Source organism: Piliocolobus tephrosceles, chromosome 14 (genome assembly GCF_002776525.5).
Source record: "Piliocolobus tephrosceles isolate RC106 chromosome 14, ASM277652v3, whole genome shotgun sequence".
Taxonomy (NCBI): Eukaryota; Metazoa; Chordata; class Mammalia; order Primates; family Cercopithecidae; genus Piliocolobus; species Piliocolobus tephrosceles.
This window is the reverse complement of record NC_045447.1, coordinates 65,028,793-65,044,865: the sequence shown is the minus strand read 5'-3', so window position 1 is coordinate 65,044,865 and position 16,073 is coordinate 65,028,793. Positions and strand designations below refer to the sequence as shown.

General features: G+C 37.8%; 1 protein-coding gene across 3 annotated transcripts in view; it reads right to left on the bottom strand.

The window, feature by feature from the left end:
* The window catches only part of FREM1 (FRAS1 related extracellular matrix 1), a 168,478-nt gene extending 158,727 nt beyond the window's left edge, over positions 1 to 9,751 (bottom strand). For 2 of the 3 annotated variants that reach the window (XM_031934076.1, XM_031934077.1), the window contains exon 1: positions 9,237 to 9,751. The gene's annotated coding sequence lies outside the window, so the exon portion shown is untranslated. The remainder of the gene's footprint in view (positions 1 to 9,236) is intronic. The other variant, XM_031934078.1, reaches the window with a different exon arrangement.
* Between the last annotated feature and the right edge of the window lie 6,322 nt (positions 9,752 to 16,073).

Genomic DNA, 16,073 nt, shown 5'->3' with positions numbered 1-16,073 from the left:
CCCTGGAAAGCCAGTGCCACGTGTGAGATGTAAGTATACAAGTCAGTGGCACAGAGACATTTCCTGATCTGTGGCTTTGTAAGTTGCTTTGGTACCAGTTCCCTTAGAGTGCATGGAAATCACAGGCAATGGGATTCTTTGGTAGGAGGACTCTGGGGTCCTTGTATATCCCTTCCCTGACTTTAGTTTTCTCCTATGTTGATAAAAATCTTTGCTAAATTAGCAAAATTGTCAGAAAGGAAGCAAAGCGTAAAATGAAAGAAATTAACATAAAGTTTAACTAGTAAAATGTTGTGCTACCACTAATTTCTATTGTATTTTAACCTTGTCCCTTGCTGTGAATCTTTAAAGACAAAGATAAGTCCATACATTATAACAATAAATTTTATTATTCATAAGGCTAATATTTTTCATGCTTCTTTATACAATGATGTTTTAAGACAAGGTAGAAGTGGATATTTAGGTTTAGGCAGTATGTAATAGATCTCTCTAAAATCATAAAATACTAAATCATTATTGAACAGATTAGGAGATTTGAGGCTATCTGCTTAATCATCTGCTGTAAACAAGAAAAATTTAAACCTTCTGATCTGTAAATTAAAAGTCTCTCACATCATTCTATAAGCGTAATTCCCCTCTGTGTTCCTAATGTGTCAATTACTTCTGTTAATTTTTCAGTGAAACAATGGCCCTCATCCCATACTCCATATAACACTCTTTGACATGTTTATGGACCTCAATCTTGTTCATTTCAGCCCATATTACTGTCTCCAGCTTTCTCCATGGGATAAACAATCTGGCTTTTTCCACTCAATAACAAAAAAATAAAAATCAATTTTCTGAGGGGAAAAAGGAATTGACTCCTTTTTAAAAAATAAAATGGATTTTTTATATAAAGAGATAATATGATAATAATGCATAACACAGGTCACCTTTAGTTCACATGTCTCATTGTAGGAAGACCCATGTAATCATCAGAACTAAAGATAAACACTAAGTCAACTACTCACTTTCTGAACACTTTAGTGTCTGCAGAAGAAGCTCAACCTACAATATGATTAAATTTGTTTAAAATTTCTCGGCCTTGAATTCATCCTCTTACAGTGGGGATTCATAATATTAACTTCATGGGGTTGTGAAGATAGTTTTTATGTATTTTTTAAGAGATGGGGTCTCACTCTGTAGCCCAGGCTGGAATAGAGTGGCTTGATCACAGATCACTGCAGCCTTGACCACTGGGTCTCAAGCGATCCTCCTATCTCAGTCTCCTGAATAGCTGGGACTACAGGCACCTGTCGCCATGCCTGGTTTTTTTTTTTTTTTAAGAGATCAGATCTCACTATGTTTCTCAGGCTGGTCTCAAACTCCTGGACTCAAACTATCTGCCTGCCTTGGCCTCCCGAAGTGCTGGGATTACAGGCATGAGCCACCACACTTGGCTGTTGTTAATTAACATGGAATTTCAACTTCCTTCACTCCTGGACAAATCTTAGCTTTTAAAGCCTTAATGTCAGATCTCTCTGGCCACAGAGCTAACAGTTCAGACTAGGTGCCTCTGAGCATTGCTGTGAATGTTCAAGCCTGTTGTGAAACACTATATGCTCTCTGACTGTATCTCCATTAGCTCACATGGTTGACATCATTTGCCATTCTTCACATGGAAAAAAACTAAAGTGGGGGAAGGGACATGCAAGGACCCCAGAGTTTTCCCATCAGTGAATCCCATATCCTAGGATTTCTGTGTGCTATCGAGGGACTGGCACAAAAGCAACTTACAAAGCCACAGATCAGGAAATGTCTCTACTGGGGGTAAATGAAGACCAATAGTTTTCAGTAAAGCAATTCAGCAACAATCCATGAGTGATGGATTGTGAGGCCACATAGTATCTTGAGTGCTAAATGGTACACCTGGTGCACTGCCACCTCCTAGCTTGAACAGTCAAATCAGCACCACAGAGGCTTCACGGACAAATGAGAAAGACAAAATTGGTTCCATCTGGGGTTTTTGAAAGATTTTGTAAAAGTGCAAAGCTAGTCCTTGAGTCCTGTCTGAGGAATTTTGTCATCCCATCCTGCTGCCAAACTCTAAGTCCAGAGTATATTACTAACTGATTTTTAAATGTGGGTTTATGTGGCTACATATTTTATTTCATTTCCTTTTGCTGTAGTAATGTCTTAAGAATTTGGAAGATCAGCTTACTGACACCAGGAGGAAGTCTTAACAGAGCTACACGGTAAACAGGATTATGAATAGGATACAAAATGCAGTGTTAAACTCTTTGGGTACTATTTAATGTAATCAAATGGCCATTTAACTCCTATTCTTCTCTCACTGATAAATCACCCTCGAGTGACCTTTTAATCCCCAATCATCACCTCCAGCAACTTTTTTTTATTGTTCCAAAATTTCTAAGGACTTGAGACATAGACTATTTTTCAAAATTTAAGTAAAGTTATTTTTATAAAATGCTGTGTGGTCTCATTTAGATCTAATGTGTGAAAGTCGGTAGCAGAGGCCACGGTCATTGACGAGACCAAAGTTACTGAGCCATGACATGTAGTCAGCAGGAGCCTGATATTAAGATGAAGAAAATATTAAAAGGAAAGAAAAGTATGAAGAATGACTGATGAGGAAAGCAAAAGGCAATTGCGTCTGTAATTTGAAACGGATGGTTGATGGCTTGACTGCTGGGGAACAGTGGGTCTTTATATCACAGTACATTAAATGACAACGGATTCACGTTAAAAGGGACTATTTTATATTGCTTGGAATGCCTTTGCTTCCATCCTTATTGAGATCCTTCCCATGTATTAACCCCTCAAGAAATGCCTCATCCAGGATTCCCTAAGACCTCATCATTTCATCTGGAAAGATTTCCTTCCTCCAATTGCAGAAGAATCATATTTTATTTATTTATTTATTTATTTGAGATAGAGTCTGGCTCTGTCGCCCAGGCTGTAGTGCAGTGCTGCGATCTCGGCTCACTGCAAGCTCCGCCTCCCAGGTTCACACCATTCTCTTGCCTCAGCCTCCCGAGTAGCTGGGACTATAGGCACCCGCCACCATGCCCGGCTAATTATTTGTATTTTTAGTAGAGACGGTGTTTCACCATGTTAGCCAGGATAGTCTTGATCTCCTGACCTCGTGATCTGCCCACCTTGCCCTCCCAAAGTGCTGGGATTACAGGCATGAGCCACTGCGCCCGGCCCCGAATCATATTTTATTTAAACCCATCACAGAGCAGTTATCACATCCTACCTGGTAGCGTACCTATTTGCCTATGTGTTTTCAAGACAGAAGGACAACACTCTCTGCTGCACGTAATATGAGTTCAACTTTTGTATAAATAAATGAAATCACCAATTATTGTGCTTTAAGCATTCTCATAAAAAACAAGAACACCAGCACACATTGATATCTTTGAGTTCTTTCTATTAAAACTTAGACATTTCTGTGATTCTGGGTTACAGAGACTAGTAACTAGTATCCTCCTTAAAAGGAAACAAAAGAGAGAGGTTAGGGACATCATTTTCTCATTAGAAAAATTTAGAGTTGTGCCTTATAGCTTGTTTTTGGTTCTCTCTGGTTAAACATTTTTCTAAATCTTTAAACAAAGATACAGAAGACAAGCTTTATCCCATTCACAGAAAGCACAACTCCAAGAGGGTTAACTGTTATCACTGAGGACACAATCAAGACCCACAGCTTTGATAATCAGAGCCTGGAATGATGCACTGAGCCAGTAAGTTAGCTTCCAATAAGCAAAATTGTGTAACTCTACATTTCCCAAAACCAAGTGCATAGTATGGAAAAGAAGAGATCTGCTTTGGCAGCACTTTATTTTTTACAATAGTCTGTCTTTAGATGTTTGAAGGGGAGTGACTTGATGGTTCCAGGGTACGGAACCACGAAGAATGTGTGAAAGCCTCAACTTAACTTTCAGAAAGGACTTTCCCTCAGTGTTGTCCAATAATGGCAAGAGCTGAGGTATAGACACAGAACAGGGTTCTTTGTTTCAGAGAAGGAGTGTGGATTAGGTACTTTCTGGGATCACTTTCAACCGTGCCTGACTGTCCCCTGCACACCTCTCTAACCTCTTCTTGCATGACTCTCCTCCTTGCCATTGACATGCTAGTAAAACTGGACTTCTTCCCATCCTTAAACTCACCATATTGCCAACCCCAGCTTCCAAGCCTTTGCAGGTTTTGTCCATACTATTCCACCCGCAATGAATGCCCTTCCCCACTGCCATCAACCACCCCATTTACCTGGCTAAATTCTGGCCATCCTTCAGGCCTCAACCTCCCAAACCAGTTTTATCCATTCACATAGAATTGTGAAATACACTTTGCCATATGTTGCATATCTATAAGCATTTTGTCATTATTTGCAGCCATTAAAAAAAAAAAAAAGTCTGCTGTTTCTCCCTGTCTACAAACTCCTTGAAGATAATAACCATGACTGTTCTGTTCACCCAAGTTTCTCTAGTGCTGATCATTGAATCTTTCACAGAGAAGCTCAATAAATATCAGTTGAGTGACTGACTAAATGCAAATACCAGACCTATTTTTTAAAATGGTGAGAGAGAGAGAGAGAGAGTACATGCTTCTCCACATGTTTGAAAGAATATGTCCTTCCTTTGGTGATGGTTCACAGGCTCACTATAGCGTAAGCCCAGAGTTTCAAATTCTCAGATAAACATTACCCCTGAGGGGCCCCTTGTTACAATGGAGCAAACTCTTGAGAAAAACAAAATGATGCATCTCCTTATGCATTTATCTAAAACACCTACATAAGGAGGGTCAGTAAAAAATGAAGACAGAATGATTTTCACATTGCCCTTGATTTCTCCATACCAAACAATTTCATGGTCTGTGAGCTCACGGATCTCTTTCAGGCTTTTCGTCTATAAAAATCAAGTGAGGGTCAGAGGTGATGGCTCACGCCTGTAACCCTAGCACTTTGGGAGGCCGAGGGGGGCAGATCACCTGAGGTCAGGGGTTCAAGAGCAGACTGGCCAACATGGCAAAACCCTGTCTCTACTAAAAATACAAAAAAATTAGCCAGGCATGGTGGTGGCAGGCACCTATAGTACCAGCCACTTGGGAGGCTGAGGCAGGAGAACGGCTTGAACCAGGGAGGCAGAGGTTGCAGTGAGCTGAGATCACGTCACTGCACTGCCGCATGGGCGATAGAGCAAGACTCTGTCTCAAAAAAAAAAAAAAGAATCAAGTGAAAACCAGGCTGCTGATCAGAGTTAAAGGCCAGGGGAGTGGTGGGTTGAGATCTGTTCTGCCCAGACATTGGGATCTGGAATGTAACTTTATTTCCTGTTTCTCTTTTCTTTTCACCTATAAATTAAGTCGCTTGCCATGTTTGTTTTCTTTTCAGCCACTACATCTGTATTAGCCATCTCCCAAAGAAGAAGTATTTATTAAACACTTGAACATCATGCTCCATAAACAAACATCTAGTGAGGTAAATACCAATGCACTCATTTTACCCCGAGGAAACCGGCTGAGTAACTTGGCCAACATTACAGAACCAAAGAACATTGTAGCCTAGGATTAGAACCCACGTGAAATTTTTTCAAAGGTCATTATTTTTTCCTACTGCACCTCTATGATTTCACATTTGGGCTCTTGCATCAATACTACCTTCTGGTTTTAAAACAATCACAATGCTTATTGGGTAAAATGGAACCATCCTACCATGTAATAACGAAGAGGGACTTTCAGGTAAAACAGAATTAAAGTATTGCTGTTGTGTTGTTGCTCTGTTGTCTTTCTAAGGTGTAAGATCACTTTTACAAAAAAAACAAAAAATCTGTACTATGAAAGAGATTTGATAGGAAACGCCTAACAAATTTTAAATATTTGGATGAATTTTCATCTGCGGTATCTATCCTTTCTGCAATCTTCCTAACTTTACCGTGGTTTGAGTTTGTAATTTACCAAATAAATCATTTTTGTGCTAACAAGAATTGTAGGCCTTAGAATGAAGGTACCATGGCAGTGGCTGTGAGCTAATGAGACAAAGTTGTGGCTTACTTATTTTAAGAGAAGAGTGCACAGAGCATCTGTAAGTACTAAGCAGCTGATAATGTTTGATAGAAAGCAGGGAAGAGTTCCAGGGAAGCAGAACACCCAATAAAGGACTTGAGGCTCAGTCATTCCTGGAGCGTTTATCAGTCCTCTGCTGCTAGGGAGCCAGATAAGAAAGTTTCAAGGATAAACTTGAGAGTGAAAAGTGACATGCAATCTTAGCAGCCTTTGGATGATGCACAAAAAGAGCATTTTGGGCATCACTTTTTAATACACATTTTCCCCACATATCATCGCTTCCATAAATAGGCAGGTTTAAGGGAGAAAACAAAAACTATTTTTGACTTCTGTAAAAACTTACCCATGAGAGGCAATGAACATTTGTTTAAAAATATTCTTACTTAGCAAGATCCCTGTCCTCCAGTCAATAGTTTTCCACTCAAACATATTATCTTCAGACAGCTAGAGGCGATGTTGTCAGAAAAGCACATAAACCATAGCTATAATTTCTTATCTTGATGGCCAAGTTTTAGAGCCCTTTGAAATGGCACTCCAGTCACTGCAGTGAGAGAAGCTGCATTACAGACAAAATACAGTACAGACAGTATTTCATTAGGGAATGGGTTTTCTTTTGTTTTTTGTTTGGCTCAGGCCCTCAAAGATGTCTGTTGAAGCCTCTCACCTGGTAGCACAAAAGCTGTTGAATCACTTGAATGAAAGGGTCAGGTTGCAAGCTGTGCATGTGTGGAAACTGTCAAGCCCTCTTCAGACCACCCAGCTCTCCAAAGGAGTAGCGACATCAGATTCAGACAAGATAAGAGGCTGCCCTCGTATGTATCCTGGCCCAGGGAAATAGCCTTTCCAGGGAGTTACAGGATCCCATTGTAAGGAATGGCTACATGCCCTGAAAAGGTCACACTTGTCTAACTCAATATGCCTGCGGTCATGGTTCTTTGTGAGAGAAAGAAATATATCTGAAAATTTTTGAAGAAAAGCAATTAGCCAAATTAGGCCTATTCTCAAAGTAAATGCTGAAAAACTCTCATATCCCATATCTGTGTCTAGAAGACTGAGTCATATCTATGAATGTCAGAATATCAGAGCTAGGAAGACACTGAAACACTGAAACTCATTTAATTTGACTCATTTTACTGATGAGGAAGTGAAGCTTTGAGGGATTAGATGGCTCTTCCAAGGCTGGTTAGCAACAGCTAAGATTTGAAACACTATGAAGACAAGCACCCTGTGCATACCATTCCCAGTGGGCATTTTGAAATCCTTAGAAATTAGCACTGAGCCTGGCATGTAGCAGATGCACCTAAATAGTTAGAATGAGGAAAGAGAAGAAAGGAAGGGACTTTGATGGCCCTGTCCAGTTTTCTTTTTAATATCAATATTAAATGCCAGAAAATGCAAGGATGGGGATGGAAGCTGAGCTCTGACTTTCGTATATTTTAACACCATGGAGGAATCACTTTGTTTCTTCTCATCCCTGTGGGATGCTCCAATCCAAAAATCATTTTCTAGGAACAAGGCTCCTGAACCATTCCATGAAATCCAGCTCAGCTTCCCTCAACTCAGCCTAGCCCAACTCCAGCAGCCCAGCAGCCCCAGGAGGCTGGGAAATAATTAAGAACAGTCCTGGCTTTAAAGTTTCCAAAACAAACATTGCTTAGCCATGCGGGGGCAGATCAGGTCATATAGCCCAACATGTGAAAGCAGGGAACATGGTAGGCAGGTCCCTTTGCCCAACTCCTTTTTTTCCTCATGGGAATGAAAAGGCAGAGATGAGAAGGGGAGCAAGAAAAAAAAAAAGATGAGGTTCGTGGAAAATTGATTTAAAAGCCCTGGTTTGTCAGTCAAGCATGCAAAACCATGTTGTACATGAAGTTAGGCTCAACAACAGCTCAAACTAGGTTTCTTATTTAGATATAAGGTTTAATATTAACCAAGTACATGACAAAAATTTCATGTCAAGGATAATGTAGAGCAATGTTTACCCAAGTGTGACCCACCTGCTTCAGAATCACCTGGGAAGATTCCTGGCACCACTCCAGGTTTAAAATCCTTTGGGCCTGGGGACTGAGAACCTGCCTTTCACCAAGCAAATGGGGGTTCTTACACATAGTAGGTTTTCAGAATGCCTGATGGAGAGAAACAGCAAAGTTTCCTAGAGCTGCGCTGAAGGCACCTTTATCAAGTGTAAGCAGGGGGCTGAGACACAGCTCTTCAAGCTTTACCTAGAGTCGGGAACAGCGGGTGTCAGTTTTCCAGAGCAGAAACCTGAAGAGCATTCGAATCACTAGCTCTGGTCTGTGAAGCAGCCCCACAGAGGTTAATCTCTCCAGCAAGATTCCCAGGCTATAAACACCAATTGGCTCCCGGAAATGCTCTTTTTAAGCTTTGTAATGCACATCAAGCAACAAGACTGGGTGCAACAGTAACAACAACAACAACAACAACAACAACAACAAAATCAAAAATTAAAATTAAATACCTTAAAAACAATGAACTATTTCCATAAGCCAGAAAATGTTTCCTGGATTTCAAAATAAAATGAAAAGAAACTCTTTACGAAAGCACCAAAGTCTCTGGACCAAATCTCAGTACTGAGCAGAGAGAGCCTAAAAATCAGTCCAAAACTTCAGAACAATGCCATTTCTTTGCCCCCTCCCCAGCACTATCGCTGTTCCCCAAAATGAAATAGAAATCATGTTTTTGAAAACATGTCTCCAAATATAACTAAACTAAAGCAAAGGTATCCGAAATAATCTCATCCAAATTTCTCTATGTTTGTACCATGAGGATATTATCTGTTTTGTTCATTTTTGTGTCTTTTCCTTTTGACATTTCATTTAGCTGAGAAGAAACATTCTAATTTCAGAGGAAAAAATTACACAGTTAAAAAATGCTTATTTCATTGGCAAGTGCCAGCGCGGATGGACTGAGAAGAGAGTTAGAAATTTGTGTCACGTAATAAAAAGAATCCTGTTTTTGGCATTTGGTTTGCTAACACTGCAAGTTGCCACCTTCTGAGTTAATAGGAGAATTAAACTTTTGCAAGCCTACTCTTGCAGATGCCTTGCATTGTTACTTGGCATTAATGATATCACATAAACAATCTCTGTGGCGTTCTACTAACAGAACATTCACAGTCACGATGAAAAGAAACACATAAAACAGATACTTACAGGTAGTAGTTTTCCTTTCCAAGCCAAAAAAGCTAGAAACCCTTGAAACTGGCGGGCAGGATAAGAGTCACTGACCCAGCAATCTGGTTTAAAGGGCTTTGAGAGGAAGGGGGAGGAAAAAGAACCCCGGGAAGGAAGAGAGCTGAAATTCCAGTCTTTCAGGTCAGCTGTGTTTGAGATTTCTTTTCACTAAAAATCCATTAACCCACCTCACAAAAAATACAGAACTGAAGTTCACATACATACACTGCTCTCTTTGCTGGTCTTCTCCAAGGTAGCTGCTGCAGCTTTGCAAACTTCCTGAGTGCCAAGCCTCAGGACTCCCCCTGAGAAGGGCATGATAAAGATGCCTTCAACTGTTTACAAGGAGCCCGACCTCCCTGGCGGACAGCCACCGCTCGCCCGTGCCTTCTGCTGGTTGGGTCCGCAGGGACAAAACTGAGCTTTTGTTAATGAGGTCGGTTGCCTCTTCCCAGCCTCTTCCCAGCTTCCTTTCTCACTACTAGTTTTGTACTAACTGCTCTGCCACTCGCTGAGCCAGAGCAGCCTCTCCCGCCTGCAGCACACAGGCGCGCACACACACTCAGACACAGGCACACACACATTCACAAATGGCCATACACACACTCACATACAGACACAACCACTCACAGAGGTACACACACAGGCACACATACACACACGATAGACACACAGTCACCACACACAGACACATACACAGGCAAATGCATTCACATGCATGCACACACAGTGACCCACCCCACACATGTGCATGCATTCTCACACATGCTCCACACACACACATGGGGGCACACACATGCAGGCCGCATGTGCCCACACCCACCCATTTACATACTCACACAGACTCTTCCAAATTCCCATCTTGCAAGGTTTTTATTGAAATTTAGATGAGAAGCCCAGCATTCAGAAGGGACAGGACCCCTTTTAACTTTTGTCATTGCATTTAAGGGAAAAGATGGGATGAAACTAGATCCTAAGGTGCTGTTTTTAAATACTACCTTACTTCTTCTGTTTGTAAGGCTTTTTGTATGTCTGATTCTTTTTGAAAATTCATAAAGATCCCATTAATCTGATCCATTTGCATATAGTTCATGATCCCAATAATTCAGATATATCACAGGCCAAGAACTATCCTCTCAACAGAGATTCACATAGTTAACTTGTCAGTATTCAGCGCTCTGTGAAAGTCTTGATCCTTAACAACTGTTTAATAAAATGCTTCCCTGTATTTTATTCCCACCAAGAAAAAAAAAGATAACGGCCTACCATCTGGCCTAACTTTTAAATTAACCATAAAGAGAGAATTTGAAGTATTAACTCACTTTGGGGGAACTGTTTATATTAAGACATGTCTGGCTATCCTAAACCTTTGCCAAAAATATAGAACACTGTGAATCCAATTCAACCTAGATACTGGTTTCCCCTAACAAGGTCACAACACCATGTGCCTTTCTTTGGAAGCCATAAGGAAAAGAGAGAGGAAAAAGGAAAAGAGAGAGTAAAATGATAAAGAAAATTACATGAGGGAGGAAGAAAGAAAAGAGAAAAATGTAAAGAAGAAAGAATGCAAAAGAAGGGAGAAAAAAATTATTTATTTTGAAAACATGCTTTGTGGTTACTTTAGCAATGAATGGTGCTTATACACTTACTCAAAGTCATCAGAGATTTCAAATCTTCAAGAAGCTCTTGATTCATTTCGTTTGCTCTGAGAATAAGTAGGTGAAAGTTACGAATCACTAAACTCTTTATAAGTAAACAGGTATTTACTAAACACAGTTATTATTAAATAAATATAGTGACAATGTGTGAGTCATATATTAATCTTGAAAAGGCAAGAAATAAAGTCTTAATAATGACAGTTGAGAAACACAGCATAACAGACAATTTTATTTTCAAACAGATTTTTAAAATTGCCCATGTTGTGAATATCTCACCTGCAAAGAAATGAAGATGGTTTTAGAAGCTGTTAGTTGAGACTCGGAATCCATTTGACAAAGGAATTGTATACTATGTATAAGTGGTTGCATCGACATGCTTCTTCTAACATCTGGGCTAAATAAGGTTTATGGATTAGTCTAGAAAGAGAGATAAATGTTTTTATATCACTTCTATGGGAAAAACAACTTCAGCATGCTAAGCAAAAAATAACAAGCTTAGATTGCAACATATCTCAAAAGGTCTACAGGAAACATAAACTTTGCAGTTAATTATATACATGAAGCTTGGCCTAACTGTGCTGAACATATTCTAAAATAGGCGGTTAGAGTTAGATTAGCAAAAATGTCCTGAAATCTGAAATACCTGTTTATACAAATGTCATTCTTTCTATCTGCCACAAATGAATAAGGGCCTGGAAATAATACAATTATCAACTTCAATCAATAACATACTCTTTGAAAAGGTTGAAATGCCAAGCTAGGGCATTTAAAAAAAACTAGTCAAAGAAACAACAAAGAATTCTTCCCCTAAAAGCATGTGCTGCTGAACTTAGTGCTGGCACAAAATCCATTTTTAAAGAAATCATTTTACTTCTAGCCCTAGTTGGAGTGATAATGAAAAATATCAAATGTGTGTTGGAGATTGGCATACCATTTTGGATTGTAAACATGAATGATTTTTGTTGAATTGCTACAGAATGTAGCATTATCTGAAAAGCACAGCCAATACCTTCACCAACAATTTATATTAAAAATTAGGAATGTGCCTATTAAATTTTGATCATGGCAGCAAGACAGAAGTGTTATCTATTACACTGTAAAGACAGTTTTCCACTGAGTCTCTAAAACTGGATGGCCATGGAAAGCAATACTACAGCAAGAGAAGAGAATGAGTCCAGGAACAGAAAAGTGTTATACATACCACACTTGAAATAGATAAACATGAAAACAAATAAAGAAAAGCAATACAAACACCTCTGTGTACCAGAAAAGAACAATTACACAGCCCAATGAGAGGGTTTGTAGGACCTCAGACTTGGGAGCTGACAATGTGATTAGAGGATATCAGGAAATAAAACCACCCCTGAGCAGGACAGAAGAGCAGCGTGCTCTGCTTGACATGAGAGGGCTACAGGTCAATTTGACTTTTAACACAAATCCTAAATAACTTATTTACAAATCAAATTCAGCTCAGCTTTTTAAAAGACAATATGACCAAAAGTGAAGAATTTTTTTTTCAGGATTGCAAGAATGGTTCAAAACCAGAACATCTAGCAGTTTAATATATTAAAGAAGGAAAAAAGACATGACCATCTTAATAAGTGCAGAAAAGAGAAATTCAGTAAAATTCAATACTCATTCATTAAAATACCAAAAACCGAAAAATATTAGCCAACTAGGACTAGAAGGGAAGTTTCTAAATCCAATTAAAGACCTCTGACTCCAATCTCCACAATTCAACATCAGACAGGAGATCCTAATCAACACAATAAGTCAAGATAAAAAAAATGAAGCATAAAAATTTAAAAGGAAAAATTAAACCTTTCATTATTTGCAAAGATAAGTGTCTCTGTACAAATATACAAAAGAATTTACTGTCTGAACTATTCAAAGAGTTCAGCAAGTTTGTTGGACATAAGTTCAACATACAAAAATCAATGGCATTCATATATACCAGTAACAACTAATTACTGAAAATACTTTTTAAAAGACAGTTTTTATAATAGCAACAAAACTTTAATGAGCCTGATAATTCATTTAAATTAATTAAATGTGGGTAAAATTTCATGAAGAAAATAAAAAATTAATAAAGGGCATAAAAAAATCTAAATAAATGGGAAGATGTATCTAACTGGATGAGAAGACTTAATAATGCAAAAATGTCAATTCTCCCCAAATTAAAATTTCAATGCAGTGTCAGTTGGAATGCCAACAAGGCATTATATATATATATACACACACACATATACACATTATGTACATATACGTTATATATGTATATTATATAATATTAAATATATAGATTCTATATATTTATGTATTTTACATATATATATATATAAAATGACAAGCTGATACTAAAATTTATCTAAAAGAGTAAAAACCAAGAATGGCCAAGACAAATTGAAGAAGACACATTTAAGGATGAATTTCCCTGTTAAATATTAATATTTTATATTATAAAGTTTTAATAATTAAGAAACTGGAATTTTCACAGTGATAGAAGAAAGGCAAAGAAAGAGTCTAGAAGAGCTGGAAGCAGGTCACTCACATACAGCAACCTGGTGTATGACAAAGGTCAGAATAGAAGTCAGTGAAAAAATAATAGACTATCAATAACATGTTGACAGTACAATTGGTTATCCATATAGAAAACATAGCATTAGATCTTTACTTCATATCATATATCAAAAAACATTAGATCTTTACCTCATACTGTACATCAAAACAAATTGCAGTTGATTTGAATATCTTAATTTGATAACAAAGCCTTTAACTTTTGGAACAAAAAAATCAGGGAATATATTCTTAATCTCAAGGGAAAATTTCTTAAGTATGATACAGTAAGTAAAGGCTATAAAGGAAAAACTTACAATTAAAATTTCCCATAGAGCAAAAAATTAAAGTTTAAAAAAAAAACAGAAATTGGTAGAAGGTACTAACAATGAAAATAAATTACAAAACCTTTATGTTTAAAATTTAAAGAAACCTTCAGAAACTTATACAAATCATTAAGAAAAAAATCTTAATATTCTCCTTTTATTAAAGGAAAAGACACACAAATGGCTAATAAATACATGAAAGCATCCAAAATTACACAAATAATCAGGCCAATGCAAACAGAGACCAAAAATGAGATTCTCTTAGATAAATAAAAAGTTTTAAATCTTACAATAAATTAAATCTGGTAAATTAAATAAATTAAATCTGGTAAAAGATGAGGGGGAAAATAACTCTTACTTGCTACTGGAAGTTTTAAATAGTTACGAACACTTAGAAAGCAGTTTGACCATTTCCAGTAAAAGTAAATATTAATAAAACCTTAAATTAGGCATTTTAACTTCTAGAGTTATACTTAGATTCTCATATGTGTACCAAACGTCTTATACCTGACACTCTTTGCCATTGTAATTGAAAAATATTGAAATAACCATAATCTAAGCCAAAAAGATGTTGAGTAAAGAAAGCAAATTGCAGACAGGTGCAGGGGCTCACACCTGAAATCCCAGCACTTTGGGAGGCTGTGACGGGTGGATCACTTGAGGTCATGAATTTGAAACCAGACGGGCTAACATGGTGAAACCCCATCTCTACTAAAACTACAAACAAACAAAAAAAAAATTAGTTGGGCGTGGTGGTGGGAACCTGTAATCCCAGTTACTTGGGAGGCCGAAGCAGGAGAATCACTTGAACCTGGGATGTAGAGGTTGTAGTGAGCCAAGATCACACCATTGCACTCCAGCCTGGGTGACAGAGCAAGACTCTGACTCAAAAAAAAAAGAAAGAAAAAAAAAAGAAAATTGCAAAAATATAGGGACATGCTTTAATAAGGATTACGTTGAATCTGTAGATCACTTTGAGTAGTATGGACATTTTAACTATATTAAGTCTTCCAATCTATGAACATGGGCTGTGTTTCCAATTATTTGTTCCTTCTTTAATATTTTTATCAACGATCTGTAGTTTTTAGTGTACAGTGTACAAGACTTTCATCTTGATTATATTTATCACTAAGTAAAGAGGACTTCAGAAATTTCATGAAAAATGAACTGTGTGTGTTATAAAAAACTTCACACGGATTTCAAAAATTCTTTGCACCAAAATAAACTTGTACTAACTTGTTATAATATGTCTGAACATCTAGCTTGAGGCACTAACAAGTGTAAGACCTCAGTTTCAAAAGAACTGCTATCAGAGGAACATGAATTCTGCTAAAATTGAAATAAGAGCAAAGATCAAATTTATGAAGGAAGAATGGTGAAATCATTGGTGCTTTACGAAAAGTTTGTGGGGAAAATGCCCCCACAGAAATCAGCAGTTTGCAAACGGATAACTCATTTTAAGAAGGGATGAGACAATGTTGAAGATGAAGCTCACAGGGGCAGACCATCCACATCAAAATGTGAGAAAAAATTCATTTGGTTCATACCTTAATTGAAGAGAATCAGTGATTAATAGCACAAACAATGGTCAACACCATAGACACCTCAGTTGGTTCAGCTTGTACAGTTCTGACCAAAAAATTAAAGCTGAGCAAACTTCCCATTTGAGTGGTGCCAAAACGATTGTGCCATGATCAGCTGTAGACAAGAACAGAGTTTTCAATGTAAATTTTAAACAAGTAGGATCAAGATCCTGAAGGATTTCTTTAAATAAATAAAACAGAAGATAAAACACTGCTTTACCAGTATGTCCCTGAAGACAAAGAACAATCAAAGCAATGGCTACCAAAAGGTGAAAGTTGTCCAGTCAAAGCAAAAGCAGACCAGCCAAAAGCAAAGATCATGGCAAACTTATTTTGGATGTTCAAGGAATTTTGCTTGTTGACTTTCTGGAGGACCAAAGAACGATAAAATCTGCTTACTATGAGAGTGTTTTAAGAAAGTTAGCCAAAGCTTTAGCAGAAAAACACCCAGGAAAGCTTTGCCAGAGGACAATGCTCCTGCTCATTCCTTTCATTAAACAATGGCCATTTTGCAAGGGTTTTGATGGGAAATCATTAGACATCCACCTTACAGTCCAAATTTGGCTCCTTTTGACTTCTTTTTTCCCCTAACCTTAAAAAATCTTTAAAAAGAACCCATTTTTCTTCAGCTAATAACGTTAAAAAGACTGCATTGACATGGCTAAACTCTCAGTATTTCCAGTTATTTAGGGA